Raw genomic sequence first — 27,234 nt, 5'->3', positions numbered from 1 at the left:
CCTAGAGGCATATATGAGCACTTTATTTCACATATGTGAAATGTTTGTTGACCCACAGATATAACAAAACTTTGAGTCTATTAAAGTCATCAAACCTCTCAACAAATAATTAAGAACATATCCAATAAAAATATATTAAATCATCCATCGTTTATCTCTGTTTATTGATGAGGACTTCTCTGACTTTTATTAGCACAGTAGGAGAATCCTGTGTTGTTGCTAATATTTATTTTTATTTTTTTAGTATGATACCAATAGAGTAAGAAAATAGCGCAGCCAGAAATGAATTCAGATTTTGCAACAACTGGTAAGGTGGTTGAATTGAACAATCACAACAGGCAACAACCAAAGACAACCGAAGTAACCACACTGGTGCATATCAACTTTGATTGTATAAGGAAATTTATCGAGTGTTTAAATGAGCCAGGCTCTCTGCTGGGTGCTCAAAACAGAGAATACAGTAGTTGTACAGATGATTGCAATTCAGTGAGAAATGAGTATTAGCATTATAAACGCCTGGAGTCGTTCTTATTTCTTCTACTCATTATGTGTAAGACTTTTTGTAAAGATAATTAATCTCTGTAGGCTTCAAATATCTTATCAATATACAGGTGAAAAGATATCTGTTTTGAAGATTTACTATGAAAATTAAATAAAACTTCTCTTCTGAGCTCGAAGCCCATAACTGTAGCTCAAGCCACAACTGTCTACAAACATATTCTTGTCGACAGTTTCAAACCCAACTGTCCCAAACTATTGTACTTAGTATAATATCTTTCATTGATAGAGTATCTGTTATAGTTATTTAGTACTCATTATCATAAAGGTCATTTACAATTATCACAAATAATAACTTACACTACACAAAATGGAGACGACCAATTCAGCAGGGTTAGGAAAAGTTTCAAAGAGAAGATATCCAATTTTAGCTATGACCATGGATAATTATTTGTTAGACGTAGAGTGGGAAGTATGATTCTGGTAGAATGGAAACGAAAAGAGAATAGAAACTCGCTCAACTATACTGTATGTTCTTTGTGTCTTGCTCTTTGTTGTGTTTATAGGTCTTATTACAGTGCTCAATACGGTTTTTTGTTTTGAGTGCCAGTTATTGTGCATGTGTGTGAGAAAGAGAGAGACAAAGAGACAGAGACTGAAAGAGAGGGAACAATTTAGCACTATTCCTTGATGACTAGTCAACAAGTGAATGCTAATTTTTCTCTCCCCTTTCTATTTCTGTTTCACTTTTTGTCATTCTTTACTTTATTTCTTTTCATATCTTGGTATTCAATATCCCTCCTTTACTCCTCAATCCTTCTCCATCCTGCTCTAAGGCACTCTTGCAATCACTAAGTGGATGCCCTGGGAGTAACATGTTAGAATATAATTATGACCCTATTGAATCTCCTGGAGAACCTTAGTGCCAAATTCCTAAGGATCTGTTCTGGATAACACATGGCATTTAGAGATAAATGAAGGATATATAAATATATAATATATTTCAAAATTATTGATTCATCTTTATCTTTGATTGCAGTAATAGCCAAAAAGTTTATTGTACATTATTCACAAAAGCACTTGATATGGCCCTCCACACATAGAGATTTGCCTTCAAATCAATATTCTTAAGCAACTCACATCTACTACTTATTAGAATAAAATGAGATATTTCACAAGGTAGCAAGTACTTGGTCCTCTGAACTGCGTAGCATGAAAATAGAAAATTAATAAACATATATACTTATAACAGCATGGGATTAATATTGGCAATAGTTTTAACTGTTCTCTCCAAATTAAAAATATATATATTTTTGAAATTCAAGTGGATTTATTTGTCTCACCAAGATATAAGGTGTTCACTTTTTTCGTGCTAAATTAGAGTGGGAAGGGAATACAGGTCCTTAAATGAGAAGAGAATGTAGAGTTTGGAACAGCAAGAAGGGGAACTTTATTTGGATGAAGATGAGATGAAAACTGGTTGAGCACTCAGAACATCGACTCCACAATGCCTACTGCTTTCAGTGTCAATGTGAGCGCAGAGGCTCTGAACCGCCATGGCTGATGGTCCTGAAATATTCTCAACTATAAAAAAGAATAGGTTATTCAAAATTTTATGCATCTATATATCAATAACCACTATCTATCTATTTATGAAAGTGTAAAGGGACTGTTTGAGCATACACAATTTTTTACGATGACTTTTTGTTTCTTCTGGCTTATTTCCCATTGTGGGCATGAGATGACCTCTTCTGGATTAGGGAGATGATTCAGACCCCCTTGTTGGGACTAAAGCCTAGGAAGACTTCTCCACAACCTGAGTCTTAGAAAGCCTCTTGTATGTCTTCCCAGTTAAGATATATAAAAAGATTTATGTCAGTCTTCTCGGTTTGCTTTCTACAATGAAACCTATGGTGGCTTTTTACTGTGTCAATTTAGTTAAGCTGGAGCTATGTTTCCCAGATTTCCTTCACTGAATGGTTTCAAGTTAAGTTGGCCATAAGAAAAATTTGTATGAGGAGAAGCAGCCCCATTTTCCACGCTCTGAAGCTTGCTGTGGGGCCAGGTGTTGTTGCTGCTTCCACATATCTCTCGTCTATTGGCTCAACTAGTTGTTTGTGGGCAGCAGTCAGACCTACAGTCCTGTTCCCACCGGATCTCCTCCTTCAACTTTGAATCCTGGACCAGCGGGTGTGAGGTTCCACAGTGAAGGGTGCCAGGCCATCGTGTGGGTCACCTTCATCACAAAGGTTGGAGGTGGCGAGAGACAGATATGGCTTCCAGTTAGTCCTTACTCTGCCTCCCACTATGCATTTCTTTCCTTTCCTATCTCTAGACCTGAATTTATTTGTCTTGCCTAAAAACAGATGCCGAGGCCATAGCCACCAGACTGCTGAACCCGCTCCCACAAATGCACAAGGTCTAATTCTCATAATACATTTCTTTTTCTGTATCACTAAGAGTGCTTCTCCTCTTATCAAACCTTAATGTGTACAAAAGATTTTACATCAGGCTGTTTAGCTACCAGTCACATGAAGACATTTGTTTTTCTCTCATCCACATTAAAAAATGGAATATTTCATGACCAGTTTTACACGTACAGCTAAATGCATAAATAAAATGAAAGATAAGGCAGATACTAAGAGAATCGCAACTTTTTTCTGTCCTAGGAGGTACTGCTTCAAAGCTATGTGAGGAGGATTATCCTCTTTTGGAGAAGCAATCCAGATGCACACCAGGGCCACACCTTCTGGCCGAGTTTGGGAAGAAACACCTCCACAGAATACAGGCAGAGTATTGCTTTGTTTTTTGGAAGGTAAATCTCATCAGACCGTATTACTCTACATTATAAGGAAACCATTGTTACTTTCCCATGGGAGCAAACTTAGTTATTCAGGGTCTCACAGTATTTTGCTGGAGCGAAAGGAAAAGAATATTGGGTCAACATTTTGTCAGTACTTTTCATTGTTGATTACCCCAGGCTGAGTCACGAAACTGCTATTCTATAGACTCTCTCCCCACCCTTGGTCCACTGATGGGTGACCAAGTAATTCAAGGATATGTCACATCAACAGAGCAGCTGCCAGGCCATGAATGCCATTGCAGAAATTAGGAAAAGCGTCCCTCAATGCTGAACAATCCCTACATGGTGGCTTTGCACTTATATTTGTTTAAGATACAATTATAATGTTCCTTGAAGACCATTAGCATTTTTTCTAATAAAGATGCTCTGCTTCAGGGTGTCTGTCACTTGCAAACATTTTTTGATGTTAGTGTACCTCGCATCTTTGACCCTCCTCTATAGTTATCACACGTTTTGTAGTTATTTCTTCAAAAGAGAGAACTAATATTTAATGTTGGCCTTTCCTAATATCTTAGCTTATGATTTTTTTCTTATTTATAAAATGTGTTCCAAGAGGTCAGTGTTACTGATACACAAGGTTATCAGCCTCAAATACCTGTTCGATATTTAAAATAAAACCTCTTGGAGGAAGTCCAACCAAACAATGGTCCCTTCCTCCCTTTTTAATTTTCTCCCTTCCTCTCTTCCCCTTTCCTTCCTTCCTTCCCACCTTACTCCTTCCCTCTCTTCCTTCCTTCTTTCTGCCTGTTACTAATTTCTTCCCTCTTTGGAAGGAAAGAAGCTTAGCCATGACTGTTTTTTTTAAGTTTTTTTTTTTTTTTTTTTTTTTAATTTTAAGCTCAGACGCTCCTATTTAAACTATCTATATTGGTAAATTTCCTGATTCTATCCACATTCCTCAACCATGCAATTGGCTTCCTATTGAAAAAGCAGATTATTTGATCCCTCAAGATAAAGAATAAGATGTTATAGATGGGGCAGAGCATACTAATTTATAATTAGTATAATAATTAGTATCTTTCTTTTCAGTAAACTTATTTGTGTATTAGTTTCCTCGCTTACAAAATGGGGATAAAATTTGAGGACACACTTAAAAGATACCTAGGAAATTGGTGCTACATAAATAGTGAATGGAAAAGAAATAGTGTAATTACACTGAAGCCTAAAGATAACAACATCTTATTTATAGATTTCTACCCTTTTTTTGACTGAATTGTAAAAAGTTCTTACCACTGCGGTGTGTAGATTGACTTGTGAGCAAGCACTCAACAATTTAAAATTAGCCATTTGTATTCATTCAGGTTCTTCCTATTTATCTTTGATTCACAGAAGACAGGGATTTAATAAATCAATAAATTTCAAACATATTTTACGTTTTCCTTTTATATTTTTAAGCATTTATATTTTCAAAAATAATAGACGTAAGGTATGTTGAAATATCTTTTTCCTCAAAACTTCCAATTTATATTAGGGCTTTATTAAGGTAGTATATGTTGATAATTCAATGAAACAAATGAGTCATTTAAATAAGAAAGAATAGATTTTTCAGGATCTCCATCACATCTCTCAATATATTGAGAGGCAAAATTTTAGAAACAAATTTTGAAGGTAATTCTGATTTGCCTTTGCAAGTAACAGTTACTTGGAATAAGCCAACTACTCAGATATTGAATTAATCTTTCTTTCATTATATAACTCATTCCATTAATAATGTAGCAATGAAATATGCTTACATTCTAGCTCCACTTCCTATTCAGATAGGTCGGTATTAGACAATGTCATGCTAAGAAAAATATACACTTCCCTTTCTTTTCATCCTTTTTTCCTTTAAGTAATTCGCTATTTATCCCATAAGCAGAGATCCCATAACTATGTCTCCCATAGTTAACCTGTGAATATCGTTTTCTCCTATCTCCATGGTCAGTAGTTCTCATTAACTACTGTTTGGAAAAGCATTGACTCAGACACCAATTATTTTACTGGAGAAAAAATTTGCCACAGAAAGTAATATCTCATTTGCTGAGAACTATTCTTCATGTCATGCTCGTTATCAAATAACTGGTATTTCTTGAAACCGCTTTGTTAAATTGGTTATGTAAAGTTTTACCATGTTTCAGAGTTGATGGATTTTTATTCTCCCTTGTCTACTTTTTTCCCCAAATTAAATGATTTTTTCTACATTTTCATTTTCTAGAGACTTGACTCGTATTTATGGATTTTGCTTGGATTAATGTTGTTCGTGAAATAAAATAAACCTGGAGTTTGTCTTGTACTGAATAGATTAGTTTATTCATAATCAAAATAAACTTCATGTGCTCTTACCACTTAGCTTCCGTTGGAAGCAAATCTTTTTTCCACTCCTTCATTCCTGGCTTGTATCTATGAAAATAATGTGCCTGCTTAGATTTCAGTTTATTCATATACCAGCAAAAAAAGTGTTTAATGGGTTTCCCACATTTCCAGCTCTATGCTTTTAAAATGTTATGTTTGTCTTCTAGGCCACCCAAAGGTACATTAGCTATTGAAAAATTCATCATTCAGAAGTTCCTCATCATAAGTAATTAGAAATATAAATAGTTAAAAAGACTGATAAGAAGAAAAATATTCAAGAGCCATGTGTCTGTTTTGCCCATAAAAGAATATCAAAACATCATGAAAAGGTTGGCAGCAAGTTTTTTTTCTTTTAGTATCTTCTCTGAGTTCAAAATAAGAAGTAGCTACAGATGACAGGATGATATGTGAGGTACAAGAAGACCTTTCCATCCAAAATCAATATCTTCTTGTACATGACACTAGCTAGCTACAGCTACTCGACTTTCCAGTTTTCATTTTCATGTTAGTGACATTTCTGAAGAAATGACATTTGATTTATTTTTGTTTTGTGTCTGTTTTTCTCTTTATTTTTAATGGTCGTTTGTGGATTACTCTTGCTTCTTGTTCCTTAAATCCCGACTATTGTCCAGCACCAGTGATAACAACATAAACATTTGGAGGAGTAAATTCTGCGACATTTCTTATCATGGGATTCTGGAAGGAAAGAAATTTTCTACTTTAGACTCCTTTCATTAAGAAATAGGCTTGAGGGGCCGGCCCAGTGGCATAGTGGTTAAGTTCGCGGGCTCCGCTTTGGTAGCCCTGGGGTTCGTGGGTTCAGGTCCCAGGCATGGACCTACACACCACTTATCAAAGCCATGCTGTGGCGGCATCCCATAAAAAGTAGAGGAAGATAGGCACAGATGTTAGCCTTCCTCAGCATAAAGGAGGAGGATTGGCAACAGATGTTAGCTCAGGGCTAATCTTCCTCAAAAAAAAAGAAATATATAAAATAAAGAAATAGGCTTGAAGAGGTAGATTGTCTTGCCCAAACGTATGTAAGGTTAGCAGCAGAGGCAGATTCAGAACATAGCCAGTCCTCTTTCCATTACAACATGCTATTCAATTTCCCGTAATTACAAGAGCGTGCTCCACTATTCTCCCAGACTTCTTGTTGACGCTGGCAATGGAGCTTTGCCTTACTGGCTTTCAGTCAGCTGTCAGGGTTGAGCAGCCATCTCCAAACGTATCCATCTCATCATTTTTGTGCTTGTCAGCAGCTACCTTTTCCATTTCACTCTGTCATAATTTTTGAGGTCCTTTACAATATTTTATGAAGGATGACCTTCAGTGATAGTTTCACACTATGGGAGAAGTCTTGAGAGGATAAGTTCATGGTTCTGTATATGACCCAAAGAGAGATTTGTCCCAATCAGTCACACAAGCAGCCTTGCTTGGATCTAAGGTACAGGTTTAAAAGTGAGCTCAATTGAGGAGGTGAGTAACTTGGACTTTTAGAAAAGAGTTGTGACACTCCAGGCTGGAGATGCTTGTGGAAAGGTATAATGCCTTGGTCAGGAAGCTATTCTTGTTTGCTCTGAACCCCACTAATCAGCTCTGATGTGGACTTCCTACTGACTTCAAAGGATCTTTGGCCTGGGTAGGTAGGAAGAGTGCTGAGAAAAATGGAAAAGGAAGTCTGTGGTGGCTGAAAGTCACATTAATCCTCCTTGCTGATTCAGTTAGCCAAGTAAAAGGACAAAAAAGCAACAAGAAGAGATGCTTTAAAATACACGGAAATAAATGTGGAAATAAAAGAGGCACATGAAAAAAACATCTCTTTGGTCAGTGGTTCCTATTTTGTGAATTCTTGTTCTATTTTCAATGTGTCTCATTTCTAAAGCTTAGTAAGTGTCCTTTCTTTGAGCTTCACATCATACAGAAAAGGAAGGGCAAAAAGGTTTGTCCAACATAATACTCATGTGTAAGTGTCACCTACATAACTCTGATTAGTTATATCGGCAAAATTGGTTCTTTGTTTTTCATAATTAAATGAAACAATTTTGCACTATGTAGTGAATTTTTAGCTCACTTTATTTTTTATGAAAACCTTAATTATAGTGATAAACATTAACTGCAGATATCTACTGAAAACATAAATAATTTTATACCTTTTATTTTCATGTATATGTATATGTTTGTGTGTATGTGTGTCTATATATATAAACTCTAAAAGAAATTTCCCTTGTCAACAAACTGACTTAACACGTTTGACACAGAGGAGATAGAATTTATATACATAGAATTATAGTATAGTCAAATTGTCTTTAATATATATCTACTCTTTGTCTTTAGCGTTTTGTGCAACATGTATTTTAAATTTAGATAGCAAGAAATTAGGATCCTATGATATGTAGTAAATTACTTAACCATAGTTTAATTTCCTTGAGCAAGAATTTCATCATCTTCCCATATATCTACCACATTAAATATTTCTTTCGAAACAAATTATTGTAGTTAAGACTCTTTCTGAAAAAAAAAGTACAATGCTCACAGTTTTCTCCCAGTTACAGTTATCATGTTATCATAATAAGTTTAATGGTCAGAGTGTATAAAAATACATTTAAAAAATTGTTTGATTCAAGGTAAATAGATATGATGAAATATATATGGCCATCCTTTAAAATTATACTATTATTGTAATAAAAATCATCAGCATTTATTGTAATCTTTCAGTTGCTAAAACCTGCCTCTTTATTAAAGCTATTCTTCAGGAAAATATGCATTTTTATTTTTTCTCAATGTAATGAAAAAAGAATCTTTTATTTTTTCCCAACATTATTGAGATATAATTGACATAACATTGTGTAACTCTAAGGTGTACAACTTGATGATATGATACATGTATATATTGTGAAACAATTACCACAATAGACAATAGGGTTAGTTAACATCTCTATCACCTCACATAATTACCGTGTGTGTGTGTGTGTGTGTGTGTGTGTGTGTGTGTGTGTGTGTATTGAAAAGATTAAAGACCTAATCTCTTAGCAACTTTCAGGTATATAATACAGTATTGTTAACTATAGTCACCAGGATGTACATTAGATCCCCAAACTTATTCATCTTATAACTAAAAGTTTGTACCCTTTGAGCAACATCTCCTCATTTCCCCAAACGCTTAGCCCCTGGCAATCACCATTCCACTCCATTTCTATGAGTTTGGCTTTTTCAGATTCCACATCTAAGTGAGGTTATGCAATAATTTTCTATCTCTGTCTGACTTATTTCACTTAACATAATACCCTCAAGGTCCATCCATGTTGCCACAAATGACAGAATTTCCTTATTTCTCAGGCTGAATAATATTTCATTGTGGTATAATAATATACCAAATCTTCTTTACCTATTTATCCATAGATAGACACTTAGGATATTTCCATATCTTGCATATTGTGTATAATGCTGCAATGAATATGGGGTACAGATATCTCTTCATGATAGTGATTAAATTTCCTTTGGGTATACATCCAGAAGTGGGATTGCTGGATCATATGGTGTTCTATTTTTAATTTTTTGAGGAACTTCCATACTGTTTGCTAGAGTGGCTGTACCAATTTACATTATCTCCAACAGTGCACAAGGGTTCCCTTTTCTCTACATCGACGCCAATCCTTGTTATCTCTTGTCTTTTTGATAATAGCCTTTCTAACAGTTGTGAAGCAGTATCTTGCGATTTAGATTTGCGTTTCCCTGATGATTAATGACGTTGAACATCTTTTTATGTACCTATTGGCCATCTGTATGTCTTTTTTGGAAAAATGTCTATTCAGAGCCTCTGCCCATTTTTTAATCAGATTGTTTGGTTTTTTGCTATTGAGTTGTACGAATTCCTTATATATTTTGTATATGAACCTCTTATCAGATAGATGGCTTGCAAATGTTTTTTCCCATTCTGTAGGTTACCTTTTCATTTTGTTGATGGTTTCCTTTGCTGTGCAGAAGCCTTTTTATTTGAAGTAGTCCCACTTGTTTATTTTTGCTTTGTTGCTTGTGCTTTTGGTGTCATACTCAAAAAATCATTGCCAAGACTAAAGTCAAAGAGATTTTTCCCTATGTTTTCTTCTAGGAGTTTTATGGTTTCAGATCTTATGTTTAACTTTTTAAAACATTTTGATGTTCATTTAATCCATTATGAGTTCATTTTGTGAGTGGGTGTAAGATGGGGGTCCAATTTCATTCTTTTGCCTGTTATTATCTTGTTTTCCCAACACTATTTATTTTTTTTCAGTTGTACAACACAGTCGTTTGGAATTTATTTACATTACAAAATAGTTACCCTGATAAGACTAACAACCATCAAAACCATGGTGAGATATCACCTCACATCTGTCGGAACGGCTATTATCCAAAAGACAGCAAATAACAAGTGTTGGCAAGGATGTGGAGAAAAGGGAACCCTTGCGCACTGTTTGTGCAGCCGCTATGGAAAACAGCATGGAGGTTCCTCAAAGAATTAAATATAGAACTACCATATGACCCAACATCATTTATTGAAGAGATTATCCTTTCCCTATTGAGCGCTCTTGTTTCTCTTGTCAAGTACTAGTTACCCGTGTACGTGAGGGATTACTTCTGGGCTTTTGATTCTGTTCCATGGATCTATGTGTCTGTTTTTATGCCAGCACCATATTTTTTTGATTACTCTATCTTTGTAATACAATTTAAAATCAGGAACTGTGATGCCTCCAGCTTTGTTCTTCTTTCTCAGAATTGTTTTTGTTATTTAGGGTCTTTTATGGTTCCATATGAATTTTAGAATTATTTTTTTTCTATTTCTGTAAAAATTGCCATTGGAATTGTGATAGGGATTGCACTGAATCTATAGGTGGCTTTGAGTAGAATGGACATTTTAACAGTATTAATTTTTTCTAATTTGTTCCTTGTCTTAGAGGGAAAGCATTCAGCCTTTTGTTGTCAAGTATGATGTTAGCTATGGGCTTGTCATATGTGGCTTTTATTATGTTGAGGGGTGTTCCTTCTACACTCAATTTGTTGAGCATTTTTATCATGAAAGGATTTTGTATTTTGTCAAATGCTTTTTCTGCATCTATTGAATGATCATATAATTTTTATCTCTTGCTCTATTAATGTGGTGCATCATATTTATTGATTTGCATATGTTGAACCATCCTTGCATCCTAAGGGTAAATCCTATTTGATCATGCTATATTTACCATTCAATTTGATTTTCTAGTATTTGGTTGAAAATTTTTGCTTTTATATTCATCAGGGATATTGGCCTGTAGTTTTCTTTTCTTCTGGTGTCTTTATCTAGCTTTAGTATCAGGGCAGTGCTGGCCTCATAAGATGATTTTGGAAGTGTACTTCTTCTTCTAGTTTTGGATGAATTTGAGAAGGACAGGTGTTAATTCTTCTTTAAAAGTTTGGTGGAATTCACCAGTAAGACTATCTGGTCCAGAGCTTTTTTTTGTTGAGAGATTTTTGGCTACTGATTTAATTTCCTTACTCATTATTGGTCATATTTTCTATTTCTTCATGAGTCAGTCTTGGTAGGATATATGTTTCTATGAATTTATTCATTTATTTTAGGTTATCCAACTTGTTGGTAGTGTACCTTTTGCCTTCCCTAGAGTCGTGTTGTATGCTCAAGTTTGTGGTTTCTGCCAGGCTGTCAGGTTTGGGAAGACTTTCTGCACACACTCATTAGCAGTCTACAAAAGCTCACTCTCAGTGCTATTGGGAGCATGGGCAGGGAGCTGGCCAAGGGGTGGGGGTTATGTGGGTGAGGTTCATGGAGCACAGGGGATGCCAAGGGCAAGTTGGAGGATTCACAGGTGAGGCATGCCTGGCAGCTCCCAGGCAGGCCTCCAATGGAGACTGTGACAAGGTTAGTAGGATCCTCGTCCCTTTGATGTTTCTCTCTGAGCCCTCACTGCTGTTTCCCTAGCCACTCACTGCACCTCAGTCATATAGCTCATGACTCAATACTCTGGTTGTGGAGAGAGAGAAACTAGTCTCTTTGGCAGCATCCCACACAGCTAGGGAAGCCAGGCACTCATTCACATGCTCTCACTTTCCCTTGCTTGGAGAAAACCAAGGCTGAGAAGGGCTCTCTTTTCGCTGAGCTATGCTGCCTTTGGGGAGGGGTGATGTGGGTTTAGTCAAACAGTTCCTCTTACCCTCTTCAAATCATTCAAATCATCCAATCTTGTTTTTGTTTTTGTTTTTCTTTTGATACAATGGTGTATTGAAACTTCTCCACTCGACTCCTGGACTTCCACAAAGGCTCTCTTATCTATAGGTTATAGTCTAATTGAGTGTTCTCCAGGGGCTCCAGGACCAGGGCTGAGAAGGGCTAGAACCAGTTCAAGAGCCACTTCAGGGTCCACAGGCAGAACCAAGGTCTGTATGCCTACTACCCAACACACAGATGGGTGTTGGGAGAAGTCCCAGGTCCCTTGGCATATGGTGCTTATAACAGAACCAAAGCCAAATGGGGCTATAGCTGAGTTCTCAGGAGTATGGAGCTGTTTCTGGGTCTATAGATGGAACCATGGTTGGAGAGTCAGCTGTCTGGGTACAAGCCTGTCTTCTCAAAATGGCTCTTCTCATTCTTGGACTGCACTAGGGTTTCACAATCTCCTATCTGGATCCCACAACTCCCAAAAAGGCACATTTGTCCATGGATGAATGCCAAATTATTTTTGTTGGTGGAGGATACAAATTGAGGATGTCTTATTTGGTCATTTTGCTGACATCACTCGTTCAGAAATCCTTTAGATATGATAATTTTGAAGTTAAAGTGAATTTCAAGAATATACTCTGAGTATAGGGAAATGGCTGGTGGGATTTCTGAATCTGAAAGAGCACTTACTTGGTTGGGAAAATTGTTACCTCATTTATGCAGTCATGCACCACATACTGATGTTTCAGTCAGTAGCAAACCTCGTATCTGTCAGTGGTGCCATAAGATTAATATCATATAGCCTAGGTGTGTATTAGGCTATAGCAAGTAGGTTTGTGTAAGTGGTGTAGGGGAGGAAGAAATTTTCCTCTCCCCTTCTAGGTTCTTCTGACTGGGCTAAGAATTAAATTGACATGAGACAGATTAACAGGAGAAAAACAAACAAAAGTTTAATAACATGTACACATGAGAGAAACCCAGGAAAACTGGTTGAAGCCCTCACCTTAAATTCCATCCTCAGCTAAAGACAAAAGATGATATTGGGGTTGGGCAGAGTAAGGGACTTCAAAGGGAAGGAAGGCAATTCACAGGTAAGTGAAAAAGAGCAAGTGTTTGGAAAGCAAGTATTTGGCTGCATGGAAACAGAAATGCTCATGTTAAAGAGACACATTTTGGGGTTGCAAATTTGGTTCCCCTTCAGTACACTCTCTGATGTTCGCACAATGATGACATCGCCTATTGCATTTCTCAGAACATATCCCTACTGTTAAGCAATGCAGGACTGTAATCAGTTTAACATCATATATGGATGCTAAATGCTTATTGAGTAAAATCTTAGTAAAATAATAATGAATTCCTGGTTTTTCTAACATTAACTAGGATATATTCCTAAATTTTATGTACTATAAAGTATATACGAAATATTATATAATAAATATATAAAATGATAGCAGCTGAAGTATTTTTGACGTCAGGTAAAATACTTAGAATCTAGTATCTAGTTGTGCTCAGAAATGTTAGCTATAATTATCAGTATCATTATTGTTATTGCAAAAGAAGTAGAGAAATTTCACTGTATTTCTTGCTTCAGTTTCCATTAACATTATAATCTGTGCGCATTAATGGATTTGTTAATATGTAGTGACTAGTCAGTGCTGTATGAGTTTTGAAGCATGAACTCTGAGCTAATGTTTACATTACTCAGAAATAACATTCCTGTTCTTTGAATCTACCGCTAAAATGGTTAAAATATAATTTTTTCCAATGTGATAAGCCATAATTCAATCCTATTAAAAAAAAAAACAGCTAGTGATTCAGTCCAAGAGTCAGATTTACATGATATAAGACCAGACTTGTAAAATGAAGGACCTGCTCTATTTTTTGTTGTTGTAGAACTGTTGGTGTTAATATTAACCACTTTGCCTTCTAGTTTAGATTAATCACCATTTTTTTGAAAGAGCTTATAATATGAAAAAAATCTCAGAGAATGATAAGATAAAATTAAAGATATGGATCACAAATCTTAAAACTTTTAATTACTAATATATTTCAGAAATATTTATACACGTTTTATTTGTAATTAAACTTTTTATTTTGAGTTAATTGCAGAGCTACTTGTAGTTGTAAAAATAATAGAGATATTGCGTACCCTTTACCCACTTTCCCCCAATGGTAACACCTTGCAAAACTATAGGAAATTATTATAACCAGGATCTCGACATTGATACAGTCAAGATACAACACATTTCCATCACCACAAGGATCCCTAATATTGCTTCTTTACAGCCACACCCAGTTCCCCCTCTTTATCTGTTAGAAACCATTCTCCATTTCTGTAATTTTATCATTTCAAGCATGCTATATAAATTATATATTATGTAATCTTCTGGATTGGCTATTTTTCACTCAGAAAAATTTTCTGGAGATGCACTCAGGTTGTTACATATATGAATATTTCATTACTTTGTATTACCAAGTGGTATTCCATGATATAGTTGTATCACAGTTTGTTTAACCATTCACCCATTGAAGGACATATGGGTTCTTTCCAGTTTTTGGCCATTACAAATGAAGCTGCTATGAACCATCATATATAAGTTTTGTCTAGTCAGAAGTTTTCATTTTTCTAGAATAAATGCAGTTGTAGGTTTATGTGTCTATTCAGTGTTTTTTGTTTTTGTTGTTTGTTTATTAGACACTGCCAAACCGTTTCAAGTGTGGCTGCACCATTTTACATTCCCACCAGCAGTGAATGATTTATCCAGTTTCTTTGTGTCCTCACCAGCATTTTTATTTTGGACATTCTGAAAGGTATCACGTTGTGATTTTTTTTTTATGTTTCCCTAAAGGCTAATGGTGTTTAACATATTTCCATGTGTGTTGTGTGTATTTATTCTGTATATCATCTTCAGTGAAATGTCTGTTAAGGTCTTTTGTCCATTTTCTAATTGGAATTATTTTCTTTTTGTTTTTTTTTTACCTTTGAGTTTTGATTTCTTTGTATATTCAAGATACAGTCCTTTGTTGGATTCGTGTTTTGCAAATATTTTCTGCCAGTCTTAGCTTGTTTTTTCATTCTCTTAACAAGGTCTTTCAAAGACCAGAAGATTTGATGGAGCCTGATTTATCCGTTTTTTCCTTGCATGGATTTTGCTTTTAGTGTCAAGTCTAATAATTCTTTGCCTAGTCCTAGATCCCAAAGAGTTACTCTTATATTTTTTCTAAAGGTTTTTAGTTTTACATTTTACATTTAAGGCTGCAATCCATTTTGAGTTAATTTTTGTATGAGGTGTGAGACTTAGGTCAGTGTTCACATTTTACCTGTGGATATCATCCAATTGCTCCAACACTATTTGTTAAAAGGGCCATCTTTCCTCACTGAGTTGCTTTTGCACTTTGGCAAAAATCAGTTGAACATATGTGTGTGGATCCTTTTCTGGGCTCTCTATTCGTTGCATTTATCTATAAGTAAATCTCTCTTCCAATACTACATAGTCTTGATTACTGTGACTACAATTGAACGTGGATAGACTGATTTCTCCTATGTTTTTCTTCTTTTTCAAAATTGCTTTTGGTAATTAAAATTCCTTAGCAATTCCATACAAACTTTAGAGTGATTTTATCTACATGTAAAAAATATCTTTCTGGGATTTTGATAGGAAATGTGACAAATCTTTATATGAGTTTTCCCCAAATCCATCATTTTTACTATGGTGAGTCTTCCAATTCATGAAAGCAGTATGTTTCTTTATTTATTTGATCTTTATTTCTTTCATAAACACTTAGTAGTTTTCAGTATAGAAGTCTAATACATGTACATGTTTTGTTAGATTGACACTCTGAATTTCATTTTTCTTGATTAATTGCAAATATATCTAATATCAGTGTCCAGAGGTCCATTGCTGGTATATAGACCAACAATACATTTTTGTATGTTTATCTTGTATACTGTGACCTTGCTGGAGTCACTTAGTTCTAGGAGACTTTTTTTGTAGATTCTTTGAAATTTCCTATATAGCCATCATATCATCTGCAAATAGAGTCAGTTTTATTCCTCCAGTTCCATCTATATGCCTTTCATTTTTGTTTCTTGACTTATGGCAGTGGCTACAACTTCCAGCACTATGTTAAGTAAGAGTGGTGATAATGCACATCCTGGTCTTCTTCCTGATTTTAGGGGGGAAAATTCATTTATTCACCGTTAAGTGTAATGTTAGCTATTGTTTTTTGTACACCTCATTTATCGAGTTGAGCAAGTTCTTTCTATACCTATTTTTTTCTGAGCATTTTTATCATGTATAGGAGTTCAGTTTTGTCAAATGCTTTTGTTTTGCATTGACTGATAGAATCATGTAATTTTTCTTCTTTACCTTGTTAATATGGTGGATTACACTGATTAATTTTCAAATATTTAACCATTGTTGAATCCCAACTCCACTTGGTCATGGTCTATAATTATTTTTATATATTGCTGAAATCTATTTCTAATCTGGTGTTAAGGATGTTTGTATCTATATTGATGAAGTATATTGATCTGTATTTTTTTCTGAAGCCTTTGTCTGATTTTGGTGTCAGCGTAGTTGTGGCCTCATAGAGTAAATTGGGAAGTGTTCTCTCCTCTTCTATTTTCTTTGGGGAAAATTTTTTGAAGGATTGGAGTTAATTCACTTTAAATGTTTGTAGAATTATCCAATAAAACATCTCAGCTTGGAGATTTATTTTGGCGAATTTTTTAAAAATTATAAATTAAGTTACCTTAATAGGTATAGAGCTATTCAAATGATCTATTTCATATTGGCGAGTAGTGGTAGTTTTATGTTTTCTCAAGGAGTGGTCTATTTCATCTAATTTGTGAAATTTATATGTGTAGAGTTGTTTGTAGTATTTTCTTATCTTTTTGGTGTTAGAAGGTCTGCAGTGATATCTATTTCATTTGTGTTATTGGCAATTTCTACTTGCTCTCTTTTTTTCTTTGTTAGTTTTGCTAAAGGTTTGTCAAACATATTGACATTGTCAATGGATCGACTCTTTGTTTCACTGATTTTCTTTGTTGCTTTTCTGTTTTCTATTTCATTGATTTCTGCTCTTATTTTTATCTTATTTTCTTCCTTCTGCTAGTTTTGGGCTTATTTTGCTCATCTTTTGCAAGTTTCTTGAAGAGGTACCTTGGATTATTGATTTGAGATTTTTTCTATTTTCTAATGTATGTGTTTAGTATTCTACACTTCTCTCTCAACACTGCGTTAGCTGTGTCCCACAAATTTTGGTATGTCGTATTTTCGTTCTAATTTAGTTCCATGTATTTTTTGTTTCTCTGTATACTTCCTCTTTGACCCATGAGTTATTTATAATTCATGTGTGTTGGATTATAAATAATCCATATGGGTTATTTAATTTCCAAGAATTTGGAGATTTTCCTGTTATCTGTTATGTTGTTGATTTCTAGTTTGATTCCAATGTGCTTGGAAAGTATCTTCCATATGGTTTCAAGTAAATTTGTTGAGGTTTGTTTTATGCCCCATCATATTGTCTTTCTTGGTATATTTCCCATAGACACTTGAAATGTATGTGTATTATGCTGTTGTTAGGTAAAGTGTTCTATAAATGTCAATTATATCATGTTGGTTGATAATGTTTTGAGTTCTATTTCACATAGATATTTCTCTCTCCAATTGTTCATCAATTGTTGAGAAAGGGTTGTCGATGTCTCCACAGGTGCTGTAATTGTGCCTTCATCTTTTCCTCCTCTTTGTTCTATCAGTCTTTGCTTTACATACTTTTCAGTGCTACTTTTTTGGTGAACATACATATAGGATTTCTATATTTTTCTTGAGGATCAACACTTTTAACATTATATACTCTCTCTCTCTGTCTGGTAATTTTCTTTGCTTTGAAATTCACTGTATATAATGGTATAGCCACTCTTTCTTTATTTTGATTAATGTTTTCATGATAAATCTTTTCCCATTATTTTACTTTCAATATGCTGATAATGTTATATTTGAAGTGAGTTTCTTACAGATAGCATATGGATGGGTCATGTTTTTCAATCCACTCTGCCAACTTCTGTGTTTTAAATGGTATATTTAGTTCATTTACATTTAATATAATTCTTGATATGTTAGAGGTTATGTCTGCCATTTTGTTTTTTGTTTTCTGTTTTTTTTTTTTTATTTTCTGTTTACTTTTTCCTTCCTTCCTGTACCTGTAGGGTACTGAAACAGCTTTTAGAATTCCATTTTGATTTATCTATAGTGTTTCCAAGTGTATTTCTTTGTATAACTTCCTTAGTGGTTGCTTTTGGTATTGTGCTGTATAAACACAGCTTATCAGTCTACTGAGATCATTATTTTTCCATTTCAAGTCAAGTGTTTAAACTTTACCTCCCTTATGTTTCCTTATCTTCTGTTTATGACATAATTGATTTAAATATTTTCTCTATATACTTTTAGAACCAAATCAGACAGTGTCATAATTTTTGCTTCAACCATCAAACATAACTTGGAAGACTCAAAAGAAGGAAAGTCTATTTATTTATCCATATTTTTGCTTACTGTGTTCTTCTTTCTTTCCTGATATTCCAAGATTCCTTTTTGATTGTTTCCTTTCTGTTTAAAGAACTTCCTTTAGCCATTCTATTAGGGTAAGTTTGTGGGCAACAAGGTCTCTTAGTTTTTATTAACCTGAGAATGTTTTGATTTCCTTTTTATTCCTGAAGGATGTTTATGATGGATATCGGATACTGTGTTGGTCATCCTTTTCCTTTTGCACGTGAAACATGGTGTGCCACTTCCTTTTGGCCTTCGTGGTTTCTGATGAGCAATCAGTTGTCATTTGAAATGTTTTTCCCGTATAGATAATGTGATTCTCTCTTGCTGCTTTCAAGACATTTTTCTATGTCTTTAGTTTTCAGAAATTTGAATATAACTATGACTATGTCTCGATGTGGATTTCTTCCAGTTATCCTGTTTCGTGTTCACTTTGCTTCTTGCATCTGTAGGTTAATGTCATTTGCCAAATTTGATGTTTCAGTCATTAGTTTTTAAAGTACTTTTTCAACCTCACCTTCTTTTCCTCTTCTTTCAGGACTCTGATGACATGAACTTTTGATGTTTTGTTATAGTCTCACAGGTTTCAGAGGCTCTGGAACTTATGCAGGCTGATAAGTCCAAAGGCAGGAAAAACCTGATGTACCAATTCGAAGACAGCCATGCAGGAGATGTTCTTTCTCATTCACAGGATGGTGAACCTCTTTGTTTTATTCAGTTTTTCAACTGATTGGATGAGGCCCATCCACATTGAGAAGGGCAATCTGCTTTACACAGTATACCAATTCAAATATTAAGATCATCTAGAAACATGCTCACAGACCAGACACACCCAAAGTAATGTTTGACCAAATGTCTGGGCACCCAATGGCCCAGTCACGTTGACAAATAAAATTAACTTTATAGATGCCTTGTTATAATCTGGCAGGGGTTGAAGTCTAGGCTTCCCCTTGGCCTTTGATAATGGGTGGGAGTAGCACCACAGATTTAAAAAAAAATTATGGTATTTAGCTACAGAAAAGCAGTTATTGTCTAAAAGTTTTCTATTCTTCTCAATAAAGAGAACAAGTTTTTGCAGGGGCTTTTATTGTCTATGGCTGTTTGAGTTTCTGGGGGACTGGCATCTTCAGCCCCAAGTCTGAGATGTATAAAGCAAAAAGAAAACCAAGGGAACTTACCAATGTGTCATTTTTTGTGTCTTGAGTTTCCTATCCACCTTTGAATGTCTATATTGGTTTTATATATAATGTCAAGGTTTTTAGGAATACTTAGTTAGAAGAATAGGGAAAAATATATTTCCTCCATCATCCTGAAAGCAGAACCCACAAGAAATAAATTTTTGAATGTTTTGATCTGTGATCCCATCTACATATCACAAGGTCAAGAAGCAGCTTGGCAATTATCACACACAAGCTTCTGAGCTGGCATTTTATACTGAATTTTGGCTTTGTTTTTGACTACATTGACTAGAGAGTTGCCAAATTATCAATTCATGCTATACTTTGTAGACACAGTCTTTAAAAGTAACTTTAAATATGTGAATGCTGGTCTTCAGTATTCATGAGCCATACTACTTTTTTTCTCATTTTTGTTCCTGTGAGGCATACGGAAACATATTTGAAGTCAATTTCGGAAGGTTGTTCTGCTTACATGTAAAAGCCATTCAAGAAATAGACCTTATGGGAAATGAAATGATCCGGGCTGTGCTGTTTAAAACCTTAGGGGGAATGTATTTCTATGCTTTCTTTTAAAAACCTTGAAATAAATGAAAATGTTTCAAGCATAATTTTTTCTAGATATATTCACTTCTTTTGAAATGTTCCTATGTTTTTACAGTGCATTGTCTTTTAGCAACAATTTTCTCTGTGACAGTCCTGACTATATTTATAAAAGGTTATAAGAATGTAGTTATCAAATGAATACTTTAACTAGGCCTGAAGATTTAGAGGTCCACTCACAAATATTTAACTTTTATATCCAGCTGTAGTTTAAATTAGAATGCACTTTATGCCAGTGTTATCCTTCAATATATTTCAATAGGGTGAATTCGTAATGAAACATTTAAAATGCAATACTTGAAAATGTAATACATATGACTTCTAAATATATGATGAGGATGATTTTAAAATAAATACATGCTCTATTATAAGATGAACATTTATTTTAAATTAGTTTTCATATTTCAATGAACCATAAAATCAAGAAATTGTAAAATGCTAAATTAAATTTTGATAAATAGGAAAGTATCAGAAGATTAACTTACTATTCTGGATATATCGGAATATTATTTCCTCTTAAATGCCTACTGCTAGAGATGAGAATCGTGGAATATAAACTTCTGTTTAGATTTATCATTGAGCCATGCCTAAAATCCCATTTGGCAAATGTCATTAAAAGCCACTTCAAATTTATTGTATATGTTTTACTCCAATAGAAATTTCTTACTAGAACTTGAGAAGGGAATCAGGGTTCTAGTTTCTTTTAGTTTGGCATCTCCCCTTCATTTATTGAGCAGTTACTCTGAGATACTTTATGTCATTTAATCCTTACAACCCCCTAATGTATACATGTATCATTTGTAGACGCAGAAACTAAAGTTTTGAATTAAGACATTTCTTCCAAAATTCTTTCCTGTCATGGCACATAGTTCAATTACATTTTGTCAACATTTTTACCCTGAATTTTATCTTCTAAATAATATTTTCTTGCATTGTCTGAGTTGTAATCATATTTAATTTTTTTTTAAATAGAGCTTCTAGTTTTATTTTTATATTGAAAATATTCTTAAGGTATTTTCATTTTTAAAAATCATTACTGACGTTCACATATTCAGACTATTCTCTGCTCCCAATTCTCATGAAGTAGATTGTAACTACTTCATGAATGCTCCACATTGAGTAAAAGTATTTGTTTTCCTTAACAAGTGTTTAGTAACAATGAGCTTTATTCCTCCATTAAAAAATATAATTATAATATATACAATATAGCTACATAATTACAAAATATAGTTATACAAGTCACAATTTTTTATATATGTGCACATATATATAACATTTTTTAACCAATAGGATAGAAAATGAAGGACTTGTTTTAGTATATTTTTTAGAGAATTTATATGGAGAATTTATTCTGCTAGCAATGGCTGATACTGGATTAGATATTCTCATTTTGAATTCAAGTCAAGTATTATTTGTCTGAAACTCCAGGAGAATCACAAGCCCTCACTGTATGAAAATAGCTAAGTGTGTTTCTACATGTTTAATGTTTTTCAAGCTTTAAGTTGATGTTTTTATGTTCCTTGATATATTTGAAACGTAGAAATATTTACCGTTCTTGGAGTAAGAAGCCTCAATGTGTGAGTAATTTTTTCAAATGGCACAAATACATTTTTTTGTTTGTTTGTCTATGGAGACTTTATTTATTTTCCCCGTGATAGTTTACCATTTTTAGATTATTGGACTTAAAATTATGTAAATTGTTAATAAACATCCAGGACTTGATAATTCATCCAGTGAGTTTCTTTCTCATCATTAAGGACAGGTGTGGTCTGGACAGACTTTCTTTTTCAAAACTCATTTCGTTTTCTTTTATTTTGTTTTGATAGGGCATAAATCTATACCATGCCTTTCTGTGATATAGATTTTCTGACTTTACGTCACTGTTTATGTTTTTCTTTTGCAAATGGATAGCATCTGGAGATTCAAATATTACTGGACATTCCACTTCAATTATATTATACTTAACAACTCTTCTTTCAACTACATTGGTTTTCAGCATCGGCTGTTTACTGAAAAGCCATTGACTAGAAATTTCTTGGCTCAGTTCTAAAATTGGGAGGACACTGGGGGTTATATTTTTTTCTCTACTTTTTTATATTTTATATTTTTCTATTTAATACTCTAGTCTTTCTTCCTTTGCATTTAATTATAGGAAAAGCTGTAGACTTGAATTCTTCTGATTAACTGCTGCTTACAAGATGTACAAATAATTTTATATTTGTTTTACAGTCTCAAACTTTAAATATTTTTCACAAGTTGATATTGAAAATATAAGAACTCCAAAGTAATAACACTATGATAGTACCAATATCCAAATACTTTCTGGGATCTAAAGCAACTGAAAAATTTTAAGAAGGCTTTATTAGAGAAAAGCAGTCCTAGTAGTTACTATCAAGAAATAGTATTGATTAGGGAATGTGTAATAATAATATCTTCTATTTACCTCTCAACTTCTGAATCAATTAAAAAATAAGACAGAAGTCACACTTATAGTGATGAAATAGAAAATTTGGCCTAGAGCTGCAGCCAAATGTTTTCTAATATATATCCCCCTCACCTTTTGCTCTCTTGAATTAAGTTGTTCTGCTGGGTCAGAGACATCCCCAGAGGGACAGAGAGCTTACTGAATTCAAGAGAAAGAAAATACGTGCATCCTGAGAACATGCAGCCCTGAAAGATTCAGAGAGAAAGAACAGAAGAGTTGACATACACCTGTGTAGTTTATTCCTCCATGTTTGACCATGCACCTCAGTTCTTGAATGACGAGCAGTGAGGCACACAAAAAATGGTCCTTCCATATTTTTCCTTCTCAGGGACTTTGGCCAATGTCTTTCCCTTCTATGGGAAATGGAGGCATGAGCAATAATATATTCTAGCAAATAACATTTTAGGAATGCAATTAAAGTTTAAGAGGACATTGATTTTATTTAAGCCCTTAATATAACTTCAGATGTATGTGTTATCTCTTCCTAGGTAAGGTAATTTGCATTTTAAGATGGTTTTTTTTGACAATGAATTCTTAACCATAGGGTAACCGGAAGCTGTGGGTACTGCTGTATACTTGCACTGTACAAAGGCATCAGGCCAAGAGGAAAGTGAAGAGGTAAACTCTAGCACTGTCTATGCTTGCCAAATCCTTTGCTCTGTTTTGAGGCTGAGGCAGCCTGGAGGAAGGGTCTTGTATTAGCATGCTTAAAAGTGCTGCTTGTTTTGCAACTTGCACAAAGACCCTCTCTATAAGGTAGTGGAGGCCCCGCTTGACAAAAGGAGGTTAAATGAAGATCATCTAAGAAACAGTTTTAAATAGATGGCTATCATTTTAGAGCAGAGGGGACTTCTAGAGGCCTGTAAATCATATCTCACAGGCTGCTGTCTTGCTACTTAATAGTGGCCTTGACCGTAAAGAACAGTGTAGCATTTTAAGGTTTAAAAAAAATATCTTTGCTGGGGCCGGCCCAGTGGCGCAAGTGGTCAAGTGCGCGCTCTCGGCTGCAGCAGCCTGGGATTCACTGGTTCGGATCCCAGGCGTGCACCGACGCACCGCTTGTGGAGCCATGCTGCGGCGGCGTCCCATATAAAGTAGAGGAAGATGGGCGCGGATGTTAGCCCAGGGCCAGTCTTCCTCAGCAAAAAGAGGAGGATTGGCAGATGTTAGCTCAGGGCCAATCCTCCTCACAAAAAAAAAAAAAAATCTTTGCTATTTGAGGCCTTGGGTTGTAAACAATCCTGAATGAGGTTGCTATATGTTTAATATTTAAACACTTCATAAATACAAATGTTCTGATAGGCATAAAAGGGACAGCTTCTTGCTAGAATAAAACACCTGCTTCCTTCTGAGACATCTGCCCCCTGCTCATGTAGCATAATTATACTGTGTAGAAAGAAACTCAGAAACAAGATAGCTATCAGCTATCACGTTTCTATAACTATCCAGCTAACCTTATGTATAGCCTTAAAAAGTGGCTTTCATTATAGTAGACTTCTATTTCTTTTTAATTGCTCCCATTTTTCTTGAAGTCATTAATATTCAAAAAAATTCAGTCATTGCACTTCATTTCCTTTTCGAGATTCTTCGATGAAAGACTTCATAAAGCTATAAAATTTAAAGAATTATTTCCATATTGGAATAGTTTTTAAAGCAGGATTCGGAAGTCTTGCTTTACACAGAATAAGCCTGGCCTCTTTTGATACCTAACAGCTGAAAAATTACTTTCGAGAAAATGTCCTTAGGTTCAAGGCCTTTGTCTCCTCTGATAATTGCTCAAATGTCCATATTTTACTTCATGTTTTGTTCTCTTGAGATTTTTCTTTCATTCTAATCACATGCAAAATTCTGAGTACAGAAAATATGTTTTAAATTTAGAAATTTATTTCAGAAACATTGGCCTTTCTCTCTTTAGAGGGCAATGTTGAAAGTGCTATTTTGCATTCGTCTTTTTTATATATTTTGCTCTGTGAACCTCTGCAATTTAAAATACTTCAGTTTCATTTTTATAATAATAAGGGTTCATTTATTTGCAAGTTCTGGTAAAAAGATACTGTTGGAGATGTTTTAAAATTTAAACACATACATTAGAATGAATAATCTCATGTTTTTTAGACATTTGAGTTATATCTAGAATAGCATTTATGCAAGTCTAGCTTAGTAAATTTTCCAAAGTTATATATTAACATAATTTTAAATGTTTGCTTCTGTCACTTTTTCTTTGCTCGTATGTAGAAACATTTTTACAAACTTTGGGTCATATATTAAAAATACTGTTATCTCTTATTTCCACTTAATTTTTGTCATGAACATTTTCATATGTTGTTAAATACTCTTCAAAATCATATATAATAATTGTCTTCTTGTCAGCAGGTTGGTATGCAGGGAAAGTCTTACTGTCTTTAACGTTCCATTTTAATGGCACAGGTCACCTTATTGTCCATTAGAAGAATGACATTTCCTTCTCCCTAGGCCATTTTTTCAGTGATAATCCTAAACCGTTCTCATGCATGTGTTTGTCCAAAGGCTGTCCTGATCACATATGTATTAATGATGAATCCAGAAGTGAAGAGGAACTCCTGTTTGAAAGATGCTTTCAGTACCACCAAGCAAGTGTCCGGTGTCCTAATGGGCACCTAAAAAATTCAGTGAATTTTGCCCACTAGAACTGTAGCCCCCCTCTGTGGTTAATTCTCTTCACTTCACTTCTTCTCTTAAGACTGAACCCTGTCCTATTCTCAGAGATCTTTGAAGGTGAGAAGAGAGAATGAAGCCCCTCACCACCATCCTTGTTCTGTTCTCTGGTAAGAATGTTATTTTCTTATATGGGACCTAAGTTCCCAACAGTACAATCCTTTATTTTAATTACATAGTCTCTTTCCTTAAAAATGCAAACCTGTCCCCAAGACACTTGGTCTAATGGATTTTTACATCCAAACCTATAACCATATTCCTCTTCTATCACCTGCCGGGAAAGAAGTGGAAGAACACCAATCCCAACACTTTCTACTTCCATGACAATTTAAATTCCCAGGACTCACTGTCCTTCCGTACTGCAGATTTGTAACCAAAAGATTTCTGTACCTTGTGTATATCAAAACCAGATTTTCCCCCAGGGACATCCTTTTCCTGTGGCCTTCTCAATCAGTTTTCCAAATTTTCATATATGGAAATGTCTCAGAGCTTGGAGATGATGTCAACCACCTTCTCATCCTCCAACCAAATTTCAGACTACACATATCCTTAAGTAAAAACTTTAATGCTTTGAGTCTTGTCATTTGCAGCCCCATTTGTCAGAGTAGGATCTCATTTTTTTATCCTCCAATCAGACTTATAAGCTCTACATATTGATAATTTCTCAATTAAAATAAAATTAAAGATACATTTTTCAAGATATTGTGCTCCTAATGATTTGTAAGGCTTCTAAAATTTTTTTTGCAGGAATAAAGCAACACTTCAGTATTTCCAACTGGAAAAAAAACAAAAAGAGTAACAAAGACGAAAGAGAAAAGAGTTGTCTTGGAAAAGAGAACGTAATACACAGACTCCCTGCTTCAGCTAACTCCTTATGCAGAGGTCGCCTTTCCATCTCCTCCCGCCTGATTCAGTGACTGTTTACCGTAAAGGATTAGGGTCCTTAAAATGTCTATATTTCATCAATTAAAAGAAATATTTTCTCACATGTTATTTCAATTGGTGGCGTCTTCGCCAACCCTCCACTCTTCCTTCGCCTCTCTAAGCACCACTTGTATCATTGGTACTTTTTTCAATTAATTACGACTTTGAATAGAGGAAATACAGTTACTTCTGCTGCTTATTATTATTAGGGGGTGGATTCTTTTGGCAGCAAAGTTAATTCCAGCTTTTTCATGAGAAGCTTGTGATCTTAAAACCACTGACTTTGCTTCACAGGCTGCTACTCTTTCCAAAACCTAGAGTGCCGTGGAAGCCCAATGAATTAGAAATGGGAATTTTACCACTAATACTTTACAAATTCTGCGAGCCCATCTTGTCTCCTTTTTTGTCATTTTTGGTCACTAATGACAATTTAATCTCTTCCCTCCACTTCCACTTTAGCACTTCTGCTTCTCTGATCCACCTTTGTCTTCCTTTCCTTCTTCCTAAATGTTCTACTCTGCAATCTGAAACATACATTCTGTGTTTATGTTAAGCATACAGTCTATGCTTAAAAAATCACCTATCCTTTCAGTTTCTTTCACAAAATTACTCTATACCTCCTTGTCTGAATAGAAACTGATTGTTCCTAAGACCACTGTCTCAGCAGCCTGCTCAGCATTTCTGCTTGCTCTCCTCTACCCAGTTATTACAGATTTGGGAAGTCATGTTGGTATCTTCCTCCCTCTCAAACCTACTCTAAGATCCCATTTACCCACCCATATAGAATGGAAATTTTTACAGATTTGAGAGCCACATTATCTAGGAATATTACCTTGCTAGTTTCTGCCTCACTACCCTAGAAACTACCTCTCACTTGCTGAAGAATTTGCCTCTTTTCTATCCCAAGAAATTCATATTGTCCT

The sequence above is a fragment of the Diceros bicornis genome, chromosome 8 (assembly GCF_020826845.1).
Source record: "Diceros bicornis minor isolate mBicDic1 chromosome 8, mDicBic1.mat.cur, whole genome shotgun sequence".
NCBI classification, from domain to species: Eukaryota; Metazoa; Chordata; class Mammalia; order Perissodactyla; family Rhinocerotidae; genus Diceros; species Diceros bicornis.
Note: the sequence above shows the minus strand (reverse complement) of the source record.